The following is a 23390-nucleotide window of genomic DNA, read 5'->3' as shown; positions in this document are numbered from 1 at the left end:
ACTTTTCTGGAGAGGGCTGGAGTTCCCCTACCGGCCACTACTCCATCACGTGACTCCTCCCTGAGTTTGCTGTTGATGGAGAACAAGTTGGAAAATAGTCCGTTGGGAGTCAGCTGAAGAATATTTATTGATGAAGAGAAAGAACAAGAAGCAGGAGGGAAGATGATTATGTAAAATGTGAGGTGTTCACTTTGTTTATTGGGGAGAAAATAGAGAATAGGTTTGGGTGTGCAGGTTCAGGATGTGCAGTATGTAAGTGGCATGTTGCTTTTATTGCAAGGGGTTGGACTGCAGTTTCTCTGAGGTTTTACAGGACTTTGAGATTACATTCAGAATACCATAATGAGTTTTTCTCTTCATACCGCCAGCCTTGGAATAAGAAAAGTGCAGAATTTTGGGATTAATTATAGGGTGGCACATTTCACTTAGTAGTTAGCACAACAATATTACAGTGCCAGTGACCTGGGTGAAAATCTGGCACTGTCTGTAAGGAGCTTGTATGTTCTCCCCATGTCTACATGAGTTTCCTCTGGGTACTCTAGTTTACTCCAAAATTCCAAAGACCAAAGTGTATTTGGGTGGCACGTGTTTGTGGACCAGAAGGGCCTTTTATCATGCTGTATATCTTAATTAAAAATAACATTTAAAAAATTCCTAGCAAGAAGGTTTCGTTTTTTGTAGATCAATTGAGGAAGCTTTGAAGGTTCTCATTAGGATAGCTAGATCGTTAGAGGGGTTGATCATGAAAGGACTCGAAGCAATTAGTTTGGGGCAGTGGTTTTCAAACTTTTTCTTTCTACTCTCATACCACCTTAAGTGATCCCTATGCCATAGCTGCTCTGTGATTAGTAAAGGATTGGTTAAGGTGGTATGTGAGTGGGGGATAAAGGTTGAGAACCACTGCTCTAGACCCAGTAGTTACTGAAAAATTTTGCTTGAGAAAAATTGTCATTGGTCCATTTCCTTTGGAGTTATGAAACTGTATACATAATGTGTCAATTAGGTACAATTTAAACAGTGGTTTTCAAACTTTTTCTTTCCACTCACATATCACCTTGTGGCGAAACCACTATTGTACTTATTTGTATATGTAAATAACATGACCTTTTCTGTTTGACTCTGCTCTCACTGGGAGGCTCGTAGTCAATCCCCCTTAAAGGTTGTTGTCATGCCACAAGCCTGCCCTCAGTTTGAGTGCAGTCACTGTGAGCCAACAACACAAGGGATGATGTCCATCTCTTGCTAATAAAAGCTTTCAGTTCCGATTACTTCTGTCTTTGTGCAATTGATCGTGCGTCACACCTTAAGAAATCCCTTACTAATCTCAGAGCACCTATGGCATAGGGATTACTTAAGATAGTATGTGAGTGGAAGGAAAAGTTTGAAATCCACTGCATTAAACCATTAAAAAATAAGCCCAGCATTTAGCAAAGCAAACTCCTCAATAATTATTAATGGCACTTATCTCAAGGGAATTTGTTAGCAATGTCAGGAAAATCACGGAAAATATTAACTTAATTCCTGGCTGTGTGGTCATTCACACTGGGCGCCTGAATGCAACAGTCCCGGTGGTTGGATGTGCAGTAGAATGAATGACTGCAGAAATTTTTTGGTACAATTTACACTGCGGGCTTCCTCCAAAAGGTAGGGGTCCTACAGGATAAATCGCGGTGCAGGAATTGACTCAAAATTCCTGCACATTCCTTTTTAGACTGCCCGTATAGTGGCAAAATTCCTTGATTGTGCTGTTACATACCAGCAGTCTAAAAACCATAACTGAGAGCTTTTCGAGATGACTGTACTTCTAACTGTTGAGCAATTGCTGCCAATCTAAGGTATCACTCTTCAACTTAACTCATTTTTTAAAATATCTCTACCAACTGTCAGTGATAAATGCCAGTGCTACTGTGGATGAAGGTCAGAAGAATTACATGGTTAACCTTTTGTGAGCCTGTACATTTTAGAGATAAAATAACAGATGGAAATACAATCGATGGTAAAGAATTGATTTCAAGGAGAGAATAAATTGTTAGATAGGAAAGGGAGGAATAGCAAGTATGTGATAGCAGATCTGAAGCAACTCCATTGTATTGATTCCACTTGGATCATCACAGTTGAACCCAAAATGACTAACGTGATTTTTGGAGACAATTGCATCTAAAATTTAATGGGCCTTCAAACTAAGAGAAGAATGAAAGCAATGGGCAGGATGGTGTAAAAAGATGTTTGGCACATTCAGTCAGTGCACTGAGTGGAGAAGCAGGGTCGTGATGTTAGCAACATTGGTGAAACTGGACTAGGAATATTGTGCAGAGTTTTGGCCATCCAACTGTAGGAAAAATATTGTTGAGCTGTAGAAGTTGCAGAAATGATTGACAACAATGTTGCCAGGACTGAAAAACTTGAATTGTAAGGATAGGCTGGGGACTTCTCTCCCTGAAGCAGAGTAAGCTGGGGGTGTGGGGGGGGGGGGGGGGGGGGGGGAGGGAGAAACCTTCAGAGGTTTAACAAATCATGAGAGGCAGTGATAAGATGAATGATTATATCTCGTCCCCCATCCCCCACCACTGTCGGTGAATCTAAATCTAGGGAGCAAAGATTTCAAAGGGACCTAAGGCCTTTGCAAAGTCTCTGAAAGATTCAGACTCTAGATATTCAAGATGAAGTAGTGAACTGGATTTGACATTGGCTATATGAGAGAACCCAGAGAGTGGTAGTGGATGATTGCTTCTCAGATTGGAGGCCTGTGACTAGTGGTGTGCCTTGGGGATCGGTGCTGGGACTGTTGTTTATTTTCATCTCAATCAATGATCTGGATGATAAATGTGGTAAATTGGATCAGCAATTATGCAGATGACAACAAGATTGGAGGTGTTGTGGACAGTGACTAAGGTTTTCAAAGCTTGCAGAGGAATCTGGACCAGGTGGAAAATGACCTGAAAAAAGGCAGACAAGCATGAAGGGTTGCATTTTGGAAGAACAAACTAAAAAAGGACATACACGGTAAATGGTGGTGCACTGAGGAGTGCAGTAGAACAGAGGGATCTTGGAATAGAGATACATAATTCCATGAAAGTGGTATCACAGGTTGAAAGGGTTGTAAAGAAAGCTTTTGGCATATTAATCTTCATAAATCAAAGTATTGAGAATAGGAATTGGGATGTTATGGTAAAGTTGTACAAGACATTAGTGAGGCCAAATTTGAAGTATTGTGTGGAGTTTTGTTCACCTAACTACAGGAAAGATTTCAATAAGATGGAAAGAGTGCGGAAAAGATTTATTAGGATATTGCCCAGACTTCAGGACCTGAGTTACAGGGAAAGGTTAAACAGATTAGAACAGGGGTTCCCAATCTTTTTGTTCCTCTGTACCCCTTGGCCATTTTTATAGGTTCCCGTGTACCCCTAAAAATTAAGGATTTAAAAAAAACATGACATTGTGCAATCTGACTGCAGATTACAATACCATGTATTGTAGAGTAGTGGTTATTCTCTCAGACCCAATGTACCCCATGAAAAGTGCAAATGTACCACTGGGGATACATGTACCCCAGGTTTGGGAACCCCTGGATTAGAACTTAATTCCCTGGAGTGCAGAATAATGAGGGGAGATTTGATAGAGGTATTTAAAATTATGAGGGGGATAGACAGAATAAATGTAGGTAGTGTGACAGAGTATCTAGAGGTGGTTTGGGAGAAACATTTTAAAACACAAAATTTTTGCAGGACTTCTGCAGAATGCATTTTGCAAAGAGAGCAACAAAGTTGCAGAATACAGCTTGCCTGGGAGAGTATGTGATTTTTGCAGGCAGGCAGAACAGTTTTGCTTTCAGAGATGGAGGGAGTGAAACAGAGAGAGAGAAGGAGTCACAGAAATCAGTTCCAGAGGGACAAGCTGCCAAACTTTGGAAGGCTGTCTTGTCAAAGGAGAAGACTGGCAGTGTGAAAGGTGACCTGAAAGAAAGAGGATAATCTGGAGAACCCTGAAGGGGGCATTTAGTCAGCAAGAACCCTCCTGCGTGGTAACCATTTGCCTGTTAAACACCAAAGCCTGGTGAACTTTGTTAATGCTAACTTCTGTGCACAGTACAAGAATTGCCTGCAACCAGTGAGATTGAACTGTGATCCAAAGAACTTTTCTAATCTTAAATATATATTAAACACACCTGCACTTAATATTAGAGGGGAGGATTAAGTGGGTTAGGTAGGTTAAGTAATAAGTTAAAGTTTAATTCTGTTTTCTTGTTCAGTTATAATTAAAAACTCCTTGTGTTTAAGTACCCCTTTGTGTTGTGGTGAATATCTATTGCTGCTGGTTTATGGGGTCCACTGGACCCCGTAACAGTAGGCTTTTTCCAGTGAGGGTAGGTGAGATACAAACCAGAGAGCATGGGTTAAGAATGAAAGGGCAAAAGTTTAGGGGGATACATGAGGAGGAACTTTCTCACATAGATGGTGATGAGAGTGTGGAATGAGCTGCCAGCTGCAATTGTGAATGTGGGATCAATTTTAACATTTAAGAAGAATTTGGACCAATACATGGTTGGGAGGGGTATGGAGGGCTATGATATGGTTGCAGGTCAGTGACACTAAGCAGAATAATAGTTTCACACACACTAGAAGGGCTGAAGGGACCTGTTTCTGTGCTGTTATGTTCTCTGGTTCCTTAGACAGAGGTTTGAGAGTACATGGAACCAGCTGGCAGAGGAAGTCTTAGAAATGGGAACAGCTGTAACCTTCAGAAGGCATTTAGGTTGGTACATGGATAGGAAAGGCTTAGATGGGTATAAAGTGAGCATAATCAAATGGAACCACATTGGTTTCTGTACTGTACAACTCTGACTTTGTCCACGTATTGTAGCTGGCAGTGTAGTGGCGAGCAGCTGATCTGCAGGCCATTGAAATTTGCTTCCTTGCACTTAATTAGCATTACAAGCTCAAAGGTAGTCTGAATAAGGATATTATTAATGTTGGATGAGAATAGCCAGCCAATGGGACGCACAAATAATTTAGATGATAATTATTTTACTGATCTCAGAATTTATAAATGATTCATTTATAAAATCCCAGTTTATTACATAAAAAACACATGTAGCTGACTTTCTTTTGAATGAAAGCATCACATTTGGGGAAGTGTGCTGTTTTGGATTTTAACCTCCAATTAAGGGTTCTGGAGCGAGTTAATGTGAGTAAGTAATAACTTTGTTTTCTTTTCACTTCACGTAACAAATATATTTTTGTTTTTCATGTAGTCAGTAAAAGAGAACTACAGAGAAACAAAAACATGACTGCTTCACAGGAAAGAGAATCCATAAAAGTTGAACAGAGCCAAAAAAGGGTTGACAATGGCTGGTCTAGGTAATGATAAATTGCATGATAAGGGTCTAAAGGTAATCAAAGAAACATAGGAAGTCCTGAGATTTTGACATGGTTTTTCTGCATGGAGCTCTCAGCACTGCCTGGCTCAACCATGGCCCTGATTGTTGGGGTTGGGGAAGGAGATGTAGAGAAGGCTGGTGGAAATACCATTCATTCCACTGGTCTCCCAAATATATAATTGTATGAACAGAGTGTCCATGAGTTGGTTGTTCATTACGCGGGGCAGACTTGTACTTATGGGAATCTCTTCCACCTGTTGAATGAAGCAAATAATGTCAAATAACTCAAATATCAGTGTCAAAAATCGCAAGATGCAAGTGGTTTATTTACATGCATTGCAATGGAACTGTTCTCAGGCTTTTCCACTGGGTTACAAGTAGTTGTGGCATCTGCATTGAATTCGTCCATCGTATTGAATGAAGATCTACCGGGACCAATGCCTGAAGAGGGCGCACAAAATCAGTGAACCGGTGCGGACTCGAAAGGCCAACATGGCCTGTTTCCGCTCCGTAAATGGTTATATGATGGAACTAATTGTCAGAGATGGAGAGATGAATTGAATACTCAGCCCTGGAATCTGGTTCGTTTTAAATTTAAAGTTCGATAGTTTTGTTGGCTGTCTGTCGCTAATGAACTGGTAAATTGTTTAAAAATCTCCTCACACCATGAGGCTACCTGTGGAGAAAGCAAGGAGGAGAGTGGCATTCTATCAAAAATGACAAGTCGTGTGAAACAGAGGAAATGAATAGGATCAGATCACCTACAGCAAGATGCAGTGTCCTAATCCTTGTGAGAATTGAGACCTGTCAACAGGAACAAGATAGCAACATTCAGTGGATTAATGCACATAGTTGCACTTTGAAGTGAAGAATGTTGTTTGAATAAAATTTACATTTTTTATTCACTGCACTTCAGTCACCCAAAAAAAAAGATGCCACTATCTATCATTGTTAACATAGAGATCCCTCAGCAAAATGGCAAGAACTGTTTAACACTACCATTAAGGTCAAATTTTTAAAAAGTCACAATTGCAGTATTTTATGGATACTAGTTAGTTCAGCAATCTTTGTGACAAATTCCTTCTTTCCATTTCATTAATTAAACTTGAGACCTTGTCTGTTCTCTCAAGGAGATGTACAAGATTCCCAGCACTTTTTGAAAGCTATTCAAGAGAACTATTAATTCCTTAACAGCATTTAGCAAAAAAAAATACAGGTAGCTTGCCATATCACAAACTGTTTTTTGGATCTTATTCTGTGCAATCAAAATTGCATCAATGATTATACTTGAAAACGACTTCATTGATTACCAAGCATCTTGAGTGGATATCAAAGAAATGTGCAATTGAATATCAAAGTCTTCAGGCAGTTGGTACAAACATCGACCCCCTCCAATTTCTGGCACCCCCCCTTTGCTTTTTTTATCCCCTTGCTTTTGCAGTTGCCTTTGGCCCAATTTCCTCCTTCTCTTCCCCCCCTCCACCCCACAACCTTCCCAACCTGCTTGTCACCCATACCTTCCTTCCTCTCGCTTCTTCACCTTCTCCCATTGGAGGGTATATTCCTTAGCCCCCTTGCCTCCTCCTCCTATGACATCATTGTTACAAGTTTATTATCATCTGACAAAAAAGTGTTTCTCTGGATCATAGTCCACACACATATGATAAACACCATATAATAATAACATATACATAAAATATAACATACATATGTATAAATATTTTGGAATAATTTATACATTTAATTTATGAGACCTAAGGAGACAGGTTGCTGTTCATCAATCTCAGCCTGATGAACATCTCACACATTTCCCACCCACCTCCTTCTCCCTCCCACCTGTATTCACCTATCACTTGCCAACCTGTCCTCAACCCCCACCCCCCACACCATTCTATTTGGTTGTCTGCCATTTCTTGGTATTCCCGTTGAAGGGTTTCAGTCTGAAATGTTGACTGTCTATTACCTTACATGGATGTTGACTATCCTTGTGATCTGAAAGGGGACAGGAGAGATGTACCAGGATGTTGCCTGGATTAGAGAGAATGAGTTGAGGGGAGAGGTTGGGGAAACTTGGGTTCTTAATCTCTGGAGGCTGCGGAGAGGCCTGATAGAAGTTTATAAAATTATCTGCGGAGATGCAAGAGACCGCAGATACCTAGAATCTGGAGCATCGCAGATTCTCGAAATAGAGGTGGAAGTGGACTGCGGTGTTGAGAAGTGGCAGCGGACAAAGCGGAGGCAGAATTGAGTGGTCTGCGTGAGAAGAGGGCATGAAGCCCAGGCCCGGTGGAGTAGCGATAGCTGCAGAGTGAAGTACAAGTCTGCGAGACACTGTCTAATTTTGTTGTAGCATATAATTGTAGCTATAATTGTTGCTCGATTGTCACAAGGGAGTCGGGGAGGAATTTTCCTAAGATTTTTCCTGTAATTGGCTGAAGCTTTTTCCCTTTGGTTTTTTGTCTCCCCAAGGAGCCACACTACCAACATAACTAGGCAGAGCCCAGGGCAGTGGAATGCTCCTCTTGTATGATATGGATTGTTCGGGAAGTTGATAGTTTCCCTGATGACTACAGATGTGATAAGTGCATCCAGCTGATGCTCTTGACAAACTGTGTTGATGCTTTGGAGCAAGCGATGGATAAACTCCAGAACATTCGGGAGACAGAGGGTGAAATAGATAGGAGATACAGGGATACTATTACACCTAGGAGATGGGTAGAGAGTAGTTGGGTTACAGTTAGGAGAGGGAACAGGCAGGCAGAGCAGGTGAAAAACAAGTATACTGTTTTGGATACTGTTGAGAGAAATGATCTACTAGGTACAAGCCATGGCATTCAGGTCTCTGTGCTGTCTGGTGCTGTGGCTAAGAATGAAAGGGAGGGGGGAAAGAGGTGGGTAGAAGTACAGAATATTCCATAGTGAGGAAGGTAGATGAGAGGTTCTGTGGAGGAGATTGTGAATCCCAGATGGTATGTTGTCTCCTTGGTGCCAGGGTCCGGGATATTTCAGATAAAGTTCACAATATTCTTAGGTGAGAAGATGATCAGGCAGATGTCGTGGTCCATGTAGGGATCAATGACAAAGGTAAGAAGGGGGAAGAGGTCATGCATGGAAAGTTCAGGGAGTTGAAGAAGAGGTCCTCCAGATTAGTGTTCTCAGATGCCAAAGGGATTAGGAATAGGAGGATAAACCAGCTTAACACATGGCTGGAGACATGGTGTAATAGGGAGGGCTTCAGGTTTCTAGATCACTGGGCTGTGTTCCAGGGAAGGTTGGATCTGTACCAATGGGACAGAATGCATCTGGACTGGAAGAAGATTAATATCCTTACAGGCAGGTTTGTTAGTCTTGTCCCGGTGGACTTGAAATAGATTTCTGGAGTGGGGGGGGGGCGGGGGACCAGTATGTTAGAGAATTTAGTGAGAAGAGGGTAAAGGTCATGTATATACAGAAATCATAGGTTTGTACATGATAGAAATTTTTTCTGGTGTATTTATTTTAATGCAAGGAAATTGTTGGAAAGGCTGATGAGCTTTGGGCATGGATTGACAAGTGGGATTATGACATTATTGCTATTAGGGAGATTTAGTTGCAGGGTGGGCAGGATTGGCAGCTTTATGTTCCAGGGCTCTGTTGCTTCAGACATGATAGAGGGAGAAGAATGAAAGGGGGAGGCGTGACATTGCTAGTCAGGGAAAATATCTCAGCTGTGTGAAGTCAGGACAGCCAGGAGGACTTGTCTACAGAGGTAATAAGGGGAGAGTTGAGGAACAGGAAAGGTGTGACTACACTGATAGATTATATTATAGACCACCCAATTGTCAGAGAGAATTGGAGGAGAAAATCTGTAGAGAGATACACTGATGTAAGAAGTAGAACGTTGTGATCATAGGAGATTACTGTAAAAGGGCTGGATGGCTTGGAGTTTGTTAAATGTGTTCAGGGAAGTTTTCTAAGTCAATATATAGAGGTAACAACGAGAGGATGCAGCACTTGATCTTCTATTAGGAAACCAGACAGCTCAGGCGACAGATGTATGTGTAAGTGAACATTTTTAGGTCCTATGATCCATGCTGGGATTCTAAATTGGAGGAAGCCAAATTTTGTGGAAATGAGAAAGAATCTAAGAAGAGTGGATGGGGATGTGTTGTTTTATGGCAAGGGTGTGTGGGTAAGTGGAATGCCTTCAAGGGCGAAACCTTGAGAGTGAAGAGTTTGCATCTCCCTGTTATGGTTAAAAGCAAAGTTATCAGGCGCAGGGAACCATGTTTTTCATGGTATATTGGAGTTTTGATTAAGAAAAAGAGGTAGGGAGATGTTTTGCAAATATGTGCAACAAGGAGCTCATGAGGTATTTGAAGAGTACAAAAAAAGCAAGAAAATACTCAAGAAAGAAATCAGGACGGCAAAACGAAGACATGAGTTTGCTCTGGCAGATAATATAAAGGTAAACCCTAAGGGTTTTGACAAGTATATTAAGAGTAAAAGGATAGCGTGGGGGAGTGTCCATATGAAGTAGCTAGACTGACGTGTCTTAGATGGACTCTCTGTGAAGAGTTTTAAAAAGACGGTTTAAAAGTTTAAAATGAATAATTTTTTTCTCTTTGGATGAACAAAATGAACATCAAGCAGCCAAGACAGCAAAAACAAAATCGGATGCGACACCGACTCGACCAGAAACGTTGAGTGAAAGTTCTAAGGGGAATGGCACAAGAGCGGTCTTGGGACCAACTGAGCCTGTCAGTACTGAGGGGTTGGTGTGAGACCTGAATATAATCCTGGATAAGATGGAGTCTTTGGGCAATCGTTTTTACGGGAGTTGAAACCGCAATAAGTGATATGTCAGAAAAGATTACTGAATTTAGAGTCAATTGATAATTTAATGGAATGAATGGGGCAAGTGAAAGCTGACTTGGTTAAAATGCAAGAACAACTGAAAGCTTTGGGAGATGATGTGAAGAAGTGGAACTTGGATAAACAGCTATGCTGGACAAAATTGACCACATGGAGAATTTCAACAGATGTAATCATATTCAAATTATTGGTTTGAAGGAAGGAACTGAAGAGAGAGACCCGATGAGCTTCTTTGCAACTTGGATTCCATGAGTGTTGGGAGAAAATAATTTCAATGGAAAACTACAAATGGAAAGGGCTCATCAGACCCCTGGACCCAGAAGATCTGAAGAGCAGCGACCGTGGCTGGTCTTAAGTTACCGAGACGAAAAGTGGTTTTGAGAGCAACGTTTGATTACTCCAAGCAACACAGTGGCCCGCTTGAGATCGACAGCAGAAAGCTGCTATTCTTTCAAGATTTTAGCCCAACTTTGTTTAAACAGAGGAAGGAATTCAAGATGTTAAACGGCAACTGTGGTAAAAGAACATAAAATACTCTATCCTCTGACTGAGGGTTGAAACAACAGATGGTTATCAACGTTTTATTCAGACTAAGGAAGAAGTGGAAGAATTTTAAAGAAGATTAAAGATATTAACCAGGAAGATTAAGAAGAATGTTTGCAATGGGGCCAAGTAAAATGTATTTATTTTATTGAACCTTCTTGTATTTATCATTAAATGTTATGGAAATTTGCTCGGAAAGCTCAAGAAAGAGCAAGAACTTGTTTAAAAAATAGTTGCAGGGCGGAGACTCTGGTCTAAGGGGGATAATGGCTCTATGAGAGGAGATGTTTTACAAGATATCATGGCAGGGGGGGGGTCTGGAGTCCTTTCTCGGAAGATTCCGTGGGCTTTTTTCGTGGGCATCCGGGATTACGTCACCATCAGAGCAGGGGCACTATATATGTTTTTAAAGGAGAAAGATCACTATAATTTGAATAATCAAAAAGGTTTTATTGCTGAACAATATTTGTTTAAAAATTGGTGTGAATCGAATGCTAAAGTTTATTAGTCTGGATGTTAATGGGCTAAATGGGTCAGTGAAAAATAAAGGGGCCTTAACACAATTTAAAAAAAAAAGCGGATATAGTTTTAGTGCAGGAATCACACCTTACTAAATTGGAACATGCTAATTTAAAGAGATGGATGGGGAAAGTTGTATCATCTTTCTTCAGTTCAAACGTGAGAGGAGTAGCAATTTTAATTTATAAAAATGTACCAGTAATAGTCAAAGATACATCGATTAACCGAGTTGGAAGGTTTGTAATGAATCCTGGTTGTTTATGAATATCTACGCTCCGAATTATGATTATGAAACCTTTATGAAGGATATCTTTTTAAAAGTAGCAGAAGGTCGACAAAATATATTGGTTGGGGGGATTTTAATTTCTGTCTAGATCCGATATTGGATAAATCAGAACGGTACTAAGGACGAGGGTCGCAAAAGCAACACTATTATTTATGAAAGATTTAAATCTGATAGATATCTGGAGGCAGCTCAACCCCACAGAGAGAGACTACTCGTTCTACTCAAGGGTCCATGACTCATACAAGGATTGATTTAATTTTAATGTCTGCACAGTTATAAAGCAGAACAATTAAAAATGGAATATTTGGCGAAGCTACTGTCAGACCACACACTTAACCTTAACTATTGAGATAGGAGAGAAAGAAGAAAATGTGTACAGGTGGCGTCTTAAGGCCACATTGTTGAAAAGGACAGACTTCTGTGAGTTTATTAGAAGACAGATAGAACTATTTTGTGAGACAAATCTCTCTTTCACTGATAATAACTTTTTGATATGGGATACATTTGAAACTTATCCGAGAGGACACATTATTTCTTACATAAAAAATCTGAAAAGAGAACATAATGTACAACTTGGTGGTTAGGAGAAAGAGATAACAGAACTGGAGAAAGAATTTCAGAGGATGGGTTTACAAGAAAAAATATAGACTCAGATAGTAAAGAAATGAGATAAAACACATTATAAACATATAAAATGGAATCAATATTTTAAAGACTAATGAAAAATATTGTGATTTAGGAGAACAAGCACATAAGGTCTTGTCCTGGCAAGTGAAGTCAGAGGCGTGATTGATGATGGTGCATGCAATTAAAACAGAAGCCAAAATTTTAATGTACAACCAAAAAGAGATTACTGTAATGATATTTTTAGACAAAACTATATAAATCAGAATTATTAGAAGATAATAATGAGATGGACGAGCTCCTAGCAAATGTTGAGCTTCCAAAATTACGGGAGAGAGAACAGACAGAGTTAGAAGCCCCTTTCACAAGAGAAGAAATTGAGAAAGCTCTGAACACTCTCCAAGCTAATAAGTCTCTGGGGGAGGATGGGTTCCAACCTGAGTTTTATAGACAATTTAAGGATTTGTTGATACCTCTTATAATGGAAGTGCTCGACCAGGCAGTGGAGACTCAGACTTTCCCAGATGCTTTTTCAACAGCTATTATTAGTGTTGCCGAAAAAAAAAAAAAAAAAAAACAAGGACCCATTAAAAACCTCATTATATAGACCTAACTCACTTTTGAATGCTGATTATAAAATACTAGTGAAGAAGTTAAGTAATGTACTGGGACAATTTTTACTTAAATTGATACATACAGATCAGGTGGGATTTGTTAAAGGAAAATGCTCTTCAAATAGTCTGGGTAGACTTCCAGTACAGTAGTCTCCCTTGATGTCGAAAAGGCATTCAACCGCTTAGAGTGGCCTTTTTATATTTAAAATATTGGAGAAATTTGGAATAGGTAAAATATTTATAAATTGGATAAAAACTCTATCATAAACTCCAAGCCAAAATTATAATAGTCAAATGTCAGTGGTTTTCTTTCTGAGTAGATACAGTACTCAGGGGTGTTCCCTATCCCCAACACTTTTCATTCTTGTGATTGAACTGCTGGAAGAGATTATAAGGAGAAATCCAGATATTAAAGGCTTAAAAGTTGGATTAAAGATTGATCAATCTTCCAGACCAGATGAGATCCACCTGTGGGTTCTGAGAGAGGTGGCTTTGGAGATTGTGGACCCATTGGCGATGATTTTCCAGAAATCAATAGATTCTGGCATGTGGTTCCACTGTTTAAAAAGGTGGGAGACAGAACAAAGGAAACTATAGGCCTATTAGTCTGATGTCAGTGGTTGGGAAAATATTAGAGTTGATCCTCAAGGATGAGGTTATGAAATATCTGGAGATACATGACTGGATAGCTCCTAGTCAGAACCCTATTTAAAGGGTTGATCCTGCATGACCAACCTATTAGAGTTTTTTTAAGAAATCTCAAGTAGGATAGACAAAGGGGAGGCTGTGGTTGTATATTTCGATTTTCAAAAGGCTATTGATAAGGTGCTTAATAAGATGAGGTTCCATGGAATTACAGGGACGATATTAGACTGGATAGAAAATTGGCTGATAGGTAGGAAGCAAAGGATTGAAATTAAAGGATCCAATTCAGGATGGTTGCCTGTAACAAGTGGTGTTCTGCAGGGGTCAGTCTTGGGGCTGCTGCTGTTTACAATTTATATTAACGATTTGGATTGTGGAGTGAATTGTTTTGGTCAAATTTGCAGATGACACCAAGAGAGGTGACAGAGCAGGAAGTGTTGAAGAAACCGTAAAGTTGCAGAGGGATATAGACAAATTAGGAGAATGGGCAAAAATATGGCAGATAAGATACATTGAGAAATGTATGGTTCTACAACTTGGCAGTGGAAATAAACTAGCTGAGTACTATTTGGATGGAGAGAAAATTCAAACCTTGGAAATGCAAAGGGACCTGGGTGTCCTTGTGCAGGGAAACCTAAAAGTTAATGACCACGTGGGATTGGTAGTGAAGAAAGCAAATGCTATGTTGGGATTCATTTCAAGAGGAATAGTGTATAAGAGTAAAGAGGTGTTGATGAGGCTCTATGGGGCACTGGTGAGACCTCATTTGGAGTACTGTGTGCAGTTTTGGGGCCCCTATCTTAGAAAGAATATGATGATGTTGGAGAGGGTGCAGAGGAGATTTACTAGGATGATTCCTGGAATGCAAGGGCTAACGTATGAGGAATGTTTGGCAGCTTTTGGATTGTATTCATAGAAGTATAGAAGAATGAGAGGGGATCTCATAGAGACATTTTGAAAGGTTTTGACAGAGTGGATGTAGATAAGACATTTCCCCTGGTGGGTGAATCAAGGACAAGGGGGACACAGACTTAAAATTAGAAGCTATCCAATTAAAACAGAGAGGAAGAAGAACTTCTTTACTCAGAGGGTCGTGGATCTGTGGAACTCACTGCCACACAAAGCAGTGGAGGCCAGATCACTGGGAGTATTTAAACAGGAAATGGACAAGTGTTTCATTAGTAAGGGTATCAAGGGATATGGGGAAAAAGCTGGAAATTGGAACTAGATGTGAGGATAGTTCAGCTTAGTGTAGAGTCACAGAACAAATTTGATGGGCCTAATGGCCTGCTTCTGTTCCCTTATCTTGTGATTTTGTGTACATAAAATCAGCCGATTTGCTGATTATGTGCTATTATATTTATCGGATCCAGCTGAGTCTCTGGAGAAATTGCAAACCACATTAGAAAAATGAGGAAGTGTTTGAGGTTATAAAATTAGTATGGATAAAAGCAAGATAATGCCATTGACAAATTTTAATTATGAAAGATACCAAAAAGGAAATTAAATACTTAGGAATCATGATTGATAATAATCTACAGAATTTGTACAAATTTAATTATACTCCCCTGTTGGGGAAGATGGAGAAGGATTTGCAAAAATGGAAAGATTTGCTGATTCCTTTGATTGGAAGGGTTAACTGTGTTGAAATGAAAGTGATGCCAAGAATACAATATCTTTCCCAATCGCTGCCTATTTCTTTGCCAAAAAAAAATCTTTAAATTATTAAATAACTGTATGAGGCAATTCCAAAGGAATAATAAGGTGCTGAGAATTCTGCTGGAAAAATTAATGTAGGATTATAAACTAGGAGGATTTAGGCCACCAGATTTTAGAAAGTATTATTTCTCAGCATAAGCCAGTCATCTTTCTTTGAGGAAGACAGCCTCCCCTCTTGGATTTGAATGGGACTATACTCAATGAAAGAGGGGGCAGCGAAGGATTTTTTCAATAAGTGGAGTGTTGAATTGATAACAAAAAAAGACGGATAATCCTATATTAATACAGATGATTAGAGTATGGGAATAAATCAATGAGTGTATTGGGGGAGAAAAAGCAGGAATGTCATTAAGAGCACCACTATGTAAGAATGTGTTGTTACCTATGAATATAGGTAATGGAATATTAAACTGGTATAATAAAGGAATAAGGCATATTGAAAACTCGTGTCTTTTGATCAACTAAAACAGAAACATGGAGTAGCTAATGGAACATTATTCTGTTTTCTCTAGATAGGATCATTTTTGAGAGTAAGGTGGTCTCACCTAAAGTAAGTGAAATGGAACCAATAATCAGGCTGGAGAATACATCCAAATTTATATCAAAAATTTATTTTGCTCTCCACAGTGAAAGTGCAAAAACAGGTTTACAGAGATCAAGAGGGAGATGGGAGTTGGACTTGGGTATTGTAATATCAGAAAGATGTTGGTCTGATTGGTTCTGGGATAGTGATAGTATGACATCAATTATAAACGCAATACATGGTTCAGTATAACTTCCTATGCCAATTATATTTTACGCCACAGAAGCTGCATAGATCAAAATCTGAAATATCAGCGACGTGTTTTAGAGGTGGAATTGAAACAGGAACGTTTTTACATTCTCCGTGGTCAAATGTGAAGGTGAGGCCTTTTTGGCAGGATATTGCAGAAATATTAACAAGGATATCGGGAAATGCCTTCGCAGATGTCCTGGAGCTTTATCTTTTGGGTTATTTTATTGAAATATGTAATAAGTTAACTAAATTCCAAATTTCTTTTGTCGAAGTAGCTTTAACAGTGGCTAAGAAGTGTATTGCAATTGCAATTACTTGAAAGTCTGACTCGCCCATAATCATAGCACGATGGACTGCAGAGATGAATAATTATACACCTATGGAGGAAATTACATATAAATCTTTATGAAAAAAAACCAAATATGACTCTTTGTCAAGATATATCAGCCATATTTGGACCATATAGGAGCCCAATTATAGTAATGATATTAACAGATGCTGCTACAATATAAACCAATGTGATTTCCCCATATAGATTTTTTTTACATACTATGAATATGACTTATGACAGTGTGTGGATTTATATTTTGTGGGGGGTGTTTTTTTGCGTGAAAAAGTTTAATATATTGTGATATTGAAAACTTTACTATGTAAAAATTAAAAATAAAATATTTTTAAAATGAGTAAAGGGATAGTAAGGGACAAAATTGGTCCCCTAGTGGATCAGAGTGGTCATCTATATGTGGAGCTTCATGAGATGGGGGAGTTCTTGAACAGTTTTTTGGCATAAGTATTTACTCAGGAAACTGGCATAGTGGATAAGGAAGGAAGGTAAATGAACAGATGGGTCATAGAGCACGTGGAGGTTACGGAGGAAGAGGTCCTTGCTGCTTTACAGTGAATAAAGGTAGATAAATCTCCTGGGCCAGATGATATTCCCTCAGACATTGAGGGAGACTATGTAGAAATTGCAGAGGTCCTGATTGATATTTTTAAAATGTCCTTAGCTACAGGTGAGGTGCCAGAGGATTGGAAAGTAGCTCATGTTAGCCCGTTGTTCAAAAAGAGCTCCAAAAATAAAACGGGTAATTATAGGTCGGTGAGCCTGACATCAGTAGTGAGTAAGTTATTAGGAGTTTTGAGAGGATATATAAGTATTTGGATAGTTATGGGGTGATTAATGATAGTCAGCATGGCTTTGGGTGTGGTAGTTTGTGTGTAATGAATCTTGTAAAGAGTTTTTTGAGGCGGTTACCAAGAAGGTGGATGAAGGAAAGGCTTTTGATGTTGTCTATGTGGACTTAAGTAAAGCCTTTGACAAGGTCCCACATGGGCGGTTAGTTCAGAAGCTTATGACACTAGGTATTTAAAGAGAGTTGTAAACTGGATTTGAAATTGGCTATGTGGGAAAAAACAAGAGGGTGATATTGGATGGTTGCTTCTCAGACTGGAAGCCTGTGCCTCAGGGATCTGTGTTGGGATCATTGTTGTTTGTTGTATATATCAATGATCTGGATGATAATGTGGAGAATTAGATCAGAAAGTTTGCTGATTACACAAAGATAAGAGGTGTTGAGGGCACAAGGAAGACTTTCAAAGCTTACAGAGGGATCTGGACCAGCTAGAAGAATGGCAGATGGAGTTTAATGCAGACAAGTGTGTGATAATGCATTTTGGAAGGGCCAACTAAGGTAGGAGAAATGTAGTAAATGATAGGACACTGAGGAGTGCGGAGGAGCAGAGAGGTCTGGGAATACAAATACATTATTCCCTGAAGGTGGTGTCACATGTGGACAGGGTTGTAAAGAAAGATTTTGATATCTTAGCTTTTATAAATCAAAATATTGAGTATAGAAGTTGGGATGTTGTGTTGAAGTTGGTGAAGCCAAATTTGGAATATTGTGTGCAGTTCTGGGTGCCTCACTACAGGAAGGATATCAATAAAATTGAAAGAGTGCAAAGAAGATTTACTTGGATGTTTCCAGGTCTTCAGGAGTCGAGTTACAGGGAAAGATTAAATAGGTCAGAACTTTATTCCTTGGAGTGAAGAAAAACGAGGGGAGATTTGATAGAGGTTTTCAAGATTATGAGAGGTGTGGACATGAGTAGGCTTTTTTCCACAGATTTTGTTGGGGGGGGTGTACGAGATGCCATAGTTTTAAATTGAAGGTTTGGGGGTACATAAGGGGGAAGTTCTTCACTCAGAGAGTGGTGGGAGTGCAGAATGAACTGCCATCTGATGTGGAGAATACTGGCTCAATTGCATGTTTTAAGAATAAATGGATGGGAGAGGCCTAGAGGGTCATGGAATGGGGGAAGGTCCATGGGATTAGGGAGATGATGGTCGGCACAGACTAGAGGGGCTGTATAGCCTGTTTTCTGTGCAGTAGTTTCTATGGTTCTATAAGATGCATAAATTGGGTAGATAGAATCTTTTTCCTAGATACTAGAGGACATGTATTTTGTCTATTGCTAAATGTAGAGTATTATTTAAATAGTTTTAGATCGGGAAATACTGATGTCGAAAGAGGTCTTGATGTCTTTGTGCAGAAATTACTGAAAACAAACAAGCAGATTAAAAGGGAAATTATCTATCATTCCATGTGGCTTTGAGTGCAGGAGTAAAGATGTTTTGCTATAATCATGCAGGGCCTTGGTGAGGCCACACCTGGATCTGGAGGGTCAGTTTTAATCTAACCCAAGGAAAAAAATGATACATACGTGGTAAAGAGAGAATGTACAGAAGGTTCACCACACTGATTCTTGGGAGGGCAGGACTGTTTTATGACTTTGGGTCAATGATCATTGTATTTATTAGAGTTAAGAAGAATGAGAGGGGATTGCATTGTCGTGTGGGAGGAAAAGAATTCTGACATTGTCGACTGACTGAAAGTGGAAATTCCTGGTGATCTCAATTGGGGGATGACACATGAGAAATTACTTCACTCAGATCAAGGTGATGGGTTGGTGAATAGAAAGTTGATGATGTGCTTGTAATCACAAAAGACATAGAGGAGTATGGGGAGAGGGTGGGACCATGTTGATGAGATTCGGGCTTCATTGTATTGAATGTTTCTGCTTACCACATTACCATGAAATGTAACATTATTTCTCATCCCTTGGCATCTGCTTGAGACTTTCCTACTTTCCTTCCTTCCATCCCCTCCCATTCACAGATACCATCACCATATAAAAGTGAAGCTGCTCTTTCTGAATTGAAGCTGGCCATCATCTTTATTTCAATCATATCATTTGTTGGCTAATTCCAGTGCTGCATCTCTCCCCTTTTCTTCATACACATTTTTATATAATTTACTCTGCACCTTTTTATCTGGAACAAAAATGACTTTTTAATCAACTCCTTCCAGCTCAAATGGTTGGATAAGTTGTGAATCTTTTGCAACTGAGGCAACACAGCAAATTCTGGGATTGGGTACCCCATAAATTTGATCAGCTCAAGGTGCTGATATAACCATATATCAATTACAGCACCGAAACAGGCCAACCCTTCTAGTCCGTGCCAAAACACTTAAGCTCTCCTAGTCCCACTGACCTGCACTCTGCCCATAACACTCCATACCCTTCCCATCCAGAAAGCGATCCAATTTTTTTCTTACAAGATAATATTGTACCTGCCTCCACTACTTCCACTGGAAGCTTGTTCCACACAGACCCCACTCTCTGAGTAAAGAAACTCCTACTGTATTACAGCTAAACTTTTTCCCCCTAACTCTCAGTTCATGTCCTCTAGTTTGAATCTTCCTTAGCCTCAAAGGAAAAAGTCTATCCTCATCTGCACTATCTCTTCCCCTCAAAATTAAAAAAAAAACATCAAATTTCACCACCTCAACCTTCTACGCTCCAAGGAATAGAGACCTAACTTGTTTAACCTTTCTCTATAACTTAGGTGCTGAATCCCAGGTATCATTCTGGTGAATCTTCTCTGTTCTCTCTGAATTTCATTCACATCTTTCCTATAATTTGGTGCAGAACCGAACACAGTATTCCAAATTTGGCCTCATCAATGTCTTGTATAATTTTACCATTACCTCCCAACTCTTATACATTCATTTAAAAAAGACTGTCCATTCCCACTATGAAATGTACAAGAATAATTCTGCTTCATTATTTTTATTTTAATCATGGTTCATTAACTTTTCTCTTACACTTCTTGGCCTTTTGCATTTCATGAATAGAGCTCTTGTGTTCGGTTTGCAAGTTCACAGCTTAATTATGGTCAAAGATAATCTCACAATAATGCAGTGGTAAGTTTGAATGCAAGGTGCTTTGAGACAGGAAGTTGAGATACCACTTAACCCTTAGATTTTGTCATGTGACCAGTGAAATGCTTTTATTTGCATCCCATTCAAAGGCTAGAAAAGATTTTCCACACTCTGATGTCATCCAGCAATGAAAGGAAGGGTGGAGAGGGAGTGAAGGAAAGAACATCCCTTCAGAGATAGCGAGTTCTCCATTGCATCTCGTTGACCCTGGTCTCAGTTCCCCAAAGCCATCAGAAGATTTTGTAATACCACAGGGTGAATTTCTCCCCTGCTCCTTTTGTCACTTAAAACATACTCTCCCTTTGCATCCTCCTTTTGGTTTTGAGAATTTTGGTGCTTGCCTTCTTATTCTGGTCATCCACTTTTCTGAAACTTCACCTAATGGTACATTTAGCAGTCTTATTCTCACCTTCACCGAGTCATCAATCCTGTCTAAACGACACAAAATTTTGGTTAGGCCACCCTGTGAATATGGTGTGCAATTCTGGTTGACCCATGACAGGAAGTGTGTGGAGGCTTGGAAAGAGGACAGAAGAGATGTACCAGGATGTTGCTTGAACTAGAGGGAATGAGTTGTGGGGAGAAGTTGGGCAAACTTGTGTTCTTTTCTCTGGAGGTTGAAAGGAGGCTTATGAAATTATGACAGGCATAAATAGTGTAAACAGTCAAATCTTTTTTGCCTGGGTGAAGATGTCACATATTAGAGGGCATGCATTTAATGTGAGGGATGGGGGAAGGGTGTAAAGGAGATGTGCAGGGCAATGGTTTCCAGAGTAGTTAATGCCTGGGTCAGCATACCAAGTGTGGTGGCAGAAGCAGATACGATATTAACATTTAAACAGCTTCTAGATAGACAAATTAATATGCAGAGACAGAGGGGATATGTATCATGTGCAGTCTGCAGAGTTGCAGTTCAGTTTGGGTATCATGTCCTCATCAGAAGCCAACTCATCTGTTCTGCTGTACACAATTACTTCAAACCTCTCTCTTGGGGAACCAGAGTCAAAATGGAGACAAAACTTTTTTTCCATTAGTACTATTTCTCATTGTGCTAATGGCTCATTTTCTGTAATTTGCCCCTCTATTTTCACCACTCTTAGGTTAATTTTTAGTCTTCATCACTGTTTTGGAATTTTACAAAATCCTTTAATCCTAAAAATACCCATTGCTTTGATGAGAGCGGCAAGATTCATCAAAATCTATCTCCATACAGCCCCAATTAACAGAGTGAGTGAAAGACTTGGCTGTCAGTTAAGTGATGCAAATGTTGGTTTGAATTGCAAACTGTAACGGTAATGAATTTTAATTAAGAAAATTGTTTTCTGCCTATTTTAAATAGTGTTCAAAGTGAATGTAATAATTAGTTGATGTTTGGAAACACAATCAAAATCTTAATACAGCTCTGAGTAGAATCCTATTTTTGTCATATTCCTGCAGTAATTCTGTTTAAGTTGGGCCAAAACTTATATAGCAGTATTCGATGATATCTGGTCATTAATATCTTTATTTTTGTGTTGGATTATCGAGTTGTTGATGCAACACCACATTAAAGAATTAAACATCAAATTAAAGGATTGTGAAACCATAAATGAGAATCTGTTTTAGTTTTGAATAAGGTGCAGGGAGAAAAAAGGGTAAAAGTGATTAGTTTGCATAATGGAACAAAGAAAAATTTAAAGTTGAAAAATAACATTTCAAAATCTTCTCCAAAACTGACAAAATTAAACTCCACATTTGTAAGCCTGAATGATGTTTAACTGACAATATTTAACATTTATAGGCTTTTAGTTTTTAGAGGAGTCGGTTGGAGGCACATAAATACATAACCAGCAAAATCTACAGTTCCATACATGGAAGTGAGCTTTTGATGTGGTTCATTAGTGGCTACCTGGAGCTGAATCATTGATTTTTCAAGTGCCTCTTTAATGGTGCTTATAATGGTTCACTACCTGCAGTTTATGTAACAGTCCAAAGAGGATGCAGCATCAATCTACTGAGGAGTTTAAGCCAGACTGAATGGAGAAATTCAGGGGCAATTCCCATGATGAAATGCTTGTGAAACATTGGAAATAAAGCTTTAGAATTTGAGGTACTGATAGACAACTCATGCCATTATTTGAGGAGATATATGCAATGACATCCAAAACTATACAGGTTTTTATTGTAGGTCATTGTGTTTGGTAATTACTGTTCACTGATTGGGAATACATAATTTGTTTCAATACTATTATGCATCTTGAAGTGGGAACATGCTCTTGATGTTTTTGATTATTTAACATGGGTTTGACCTAGTCTGTAAAGCACAATTTGATGCTGTCGACAGCATCGAATCCGCGCTGCTGAAGATGCAACTGCGCTGGGTAGGTCACGTCTCCAGAATGGAGGACCATTGCCTTCCCAAGATCGTGTTATATGGCGAGCTCTCCACTGGCCACCAAGACAGAGGTGCACCAAAGAAGAGGTACAAGGACTGCCTAAAGATATCTCTTGGTACCTGCCACATTGACCACCCCCAGTGGGCTGATAGCGCCTCAAACCGTGCATCTTGGCGCCTCACAGTTCGGCGGGCAGCAACCTCCTTTGCAGAAGACCGCAGAGCCCACCTCACTGACAAAAGACAAAGGAGGAAAAACCCAACCCCAACCAACCAATTTTCCCTTGCAACCGCTGCAACCGTGTCTGCCTGTCCCGCATCGGACTTGTCAGCCACAAAGGAGCCTGCAGCTGATGTGGACATTACCCCTCCATAAATCTTCGTCTGCGAAGCCAAGCCAAAGAAGAAGAAAGCACAATGTAGTCAAAACATTCCTTTATTTGAATCGCAGAAGAGAAATGAACTAAAACTTTATTTTGATATTTGTTATAATACAAACTGCAAAATTCAGATTCACTGCAAAAGTGGTGAATTGGTTTCACTCTGACGAATAAAGTAGTTGTTTTGCACTGTGAATGACATTGACTCCCATTGTTGGTTAGGACACCAGTGTGTGCTCCATTTATATTCATTGGAAGGAGATGGGATAAATTGATTAGGACATTGATAAAACTGATATGAATATGTGGCTTACAGCAGCACTCTGTTTGAGGCCATGATGGAGCAAATAAAGATAGGCAGGTGCTCGGATTGATGCAGGCTATTGTTAAGGGATAA

The 23390-nt window shown here is 39.5% G+C and overlaps 1 protein-coding gene and 1 long non-coding RNA gene across 3 annotated transcripts in view; one reads left to right on the top strand and one right to left on the bottom strand.

Annotated features, from left to right (window-relative positions):
- LOC138757886 (janus kinase and microtubule-interacting protein 1-like) overlaps nucleotides 1-23390 on the top strand; it is a 255095-nt gene that overhangs the window by 93524 nt on the left and 138181 nt on the right. The window lies entirely within an intron of this gene.
- LOC138757887 (uncharacterized) overlaps nucleotides 20351-23390 on the bottom strand; it is a 66063-nt gene continuing 63023 nt past the window's right edge. The window contains exon 3 of the long non-coding RNA XR_011353944.1: nucleotides 20351-20671. This is a non-coding gene — a long non-coding RNA (uncharacterized lncRNA). The remainder of the gene's footprint in view (nucleotides 20672-23390) is intronic.

Source organism: Narcine bancroftii, chromosome 3, assembly GCF_036971445.1.
Source record: "Narcine bancroftii isolate sNarBan1 chromosome 3, sNarBan1.hap1, whole genome shotgun sequence".
Taxonomy (NCBI): domain Eukaryota; kingdom Metazoa; phylum Chordata; class Chondrichthyes; order Torpediniformes; family Narcinidae; genus Narcine; species Narcine bancroftii.
This window is presented reverse-complemented; position numbering and strand designations above follow the sequence as displayed.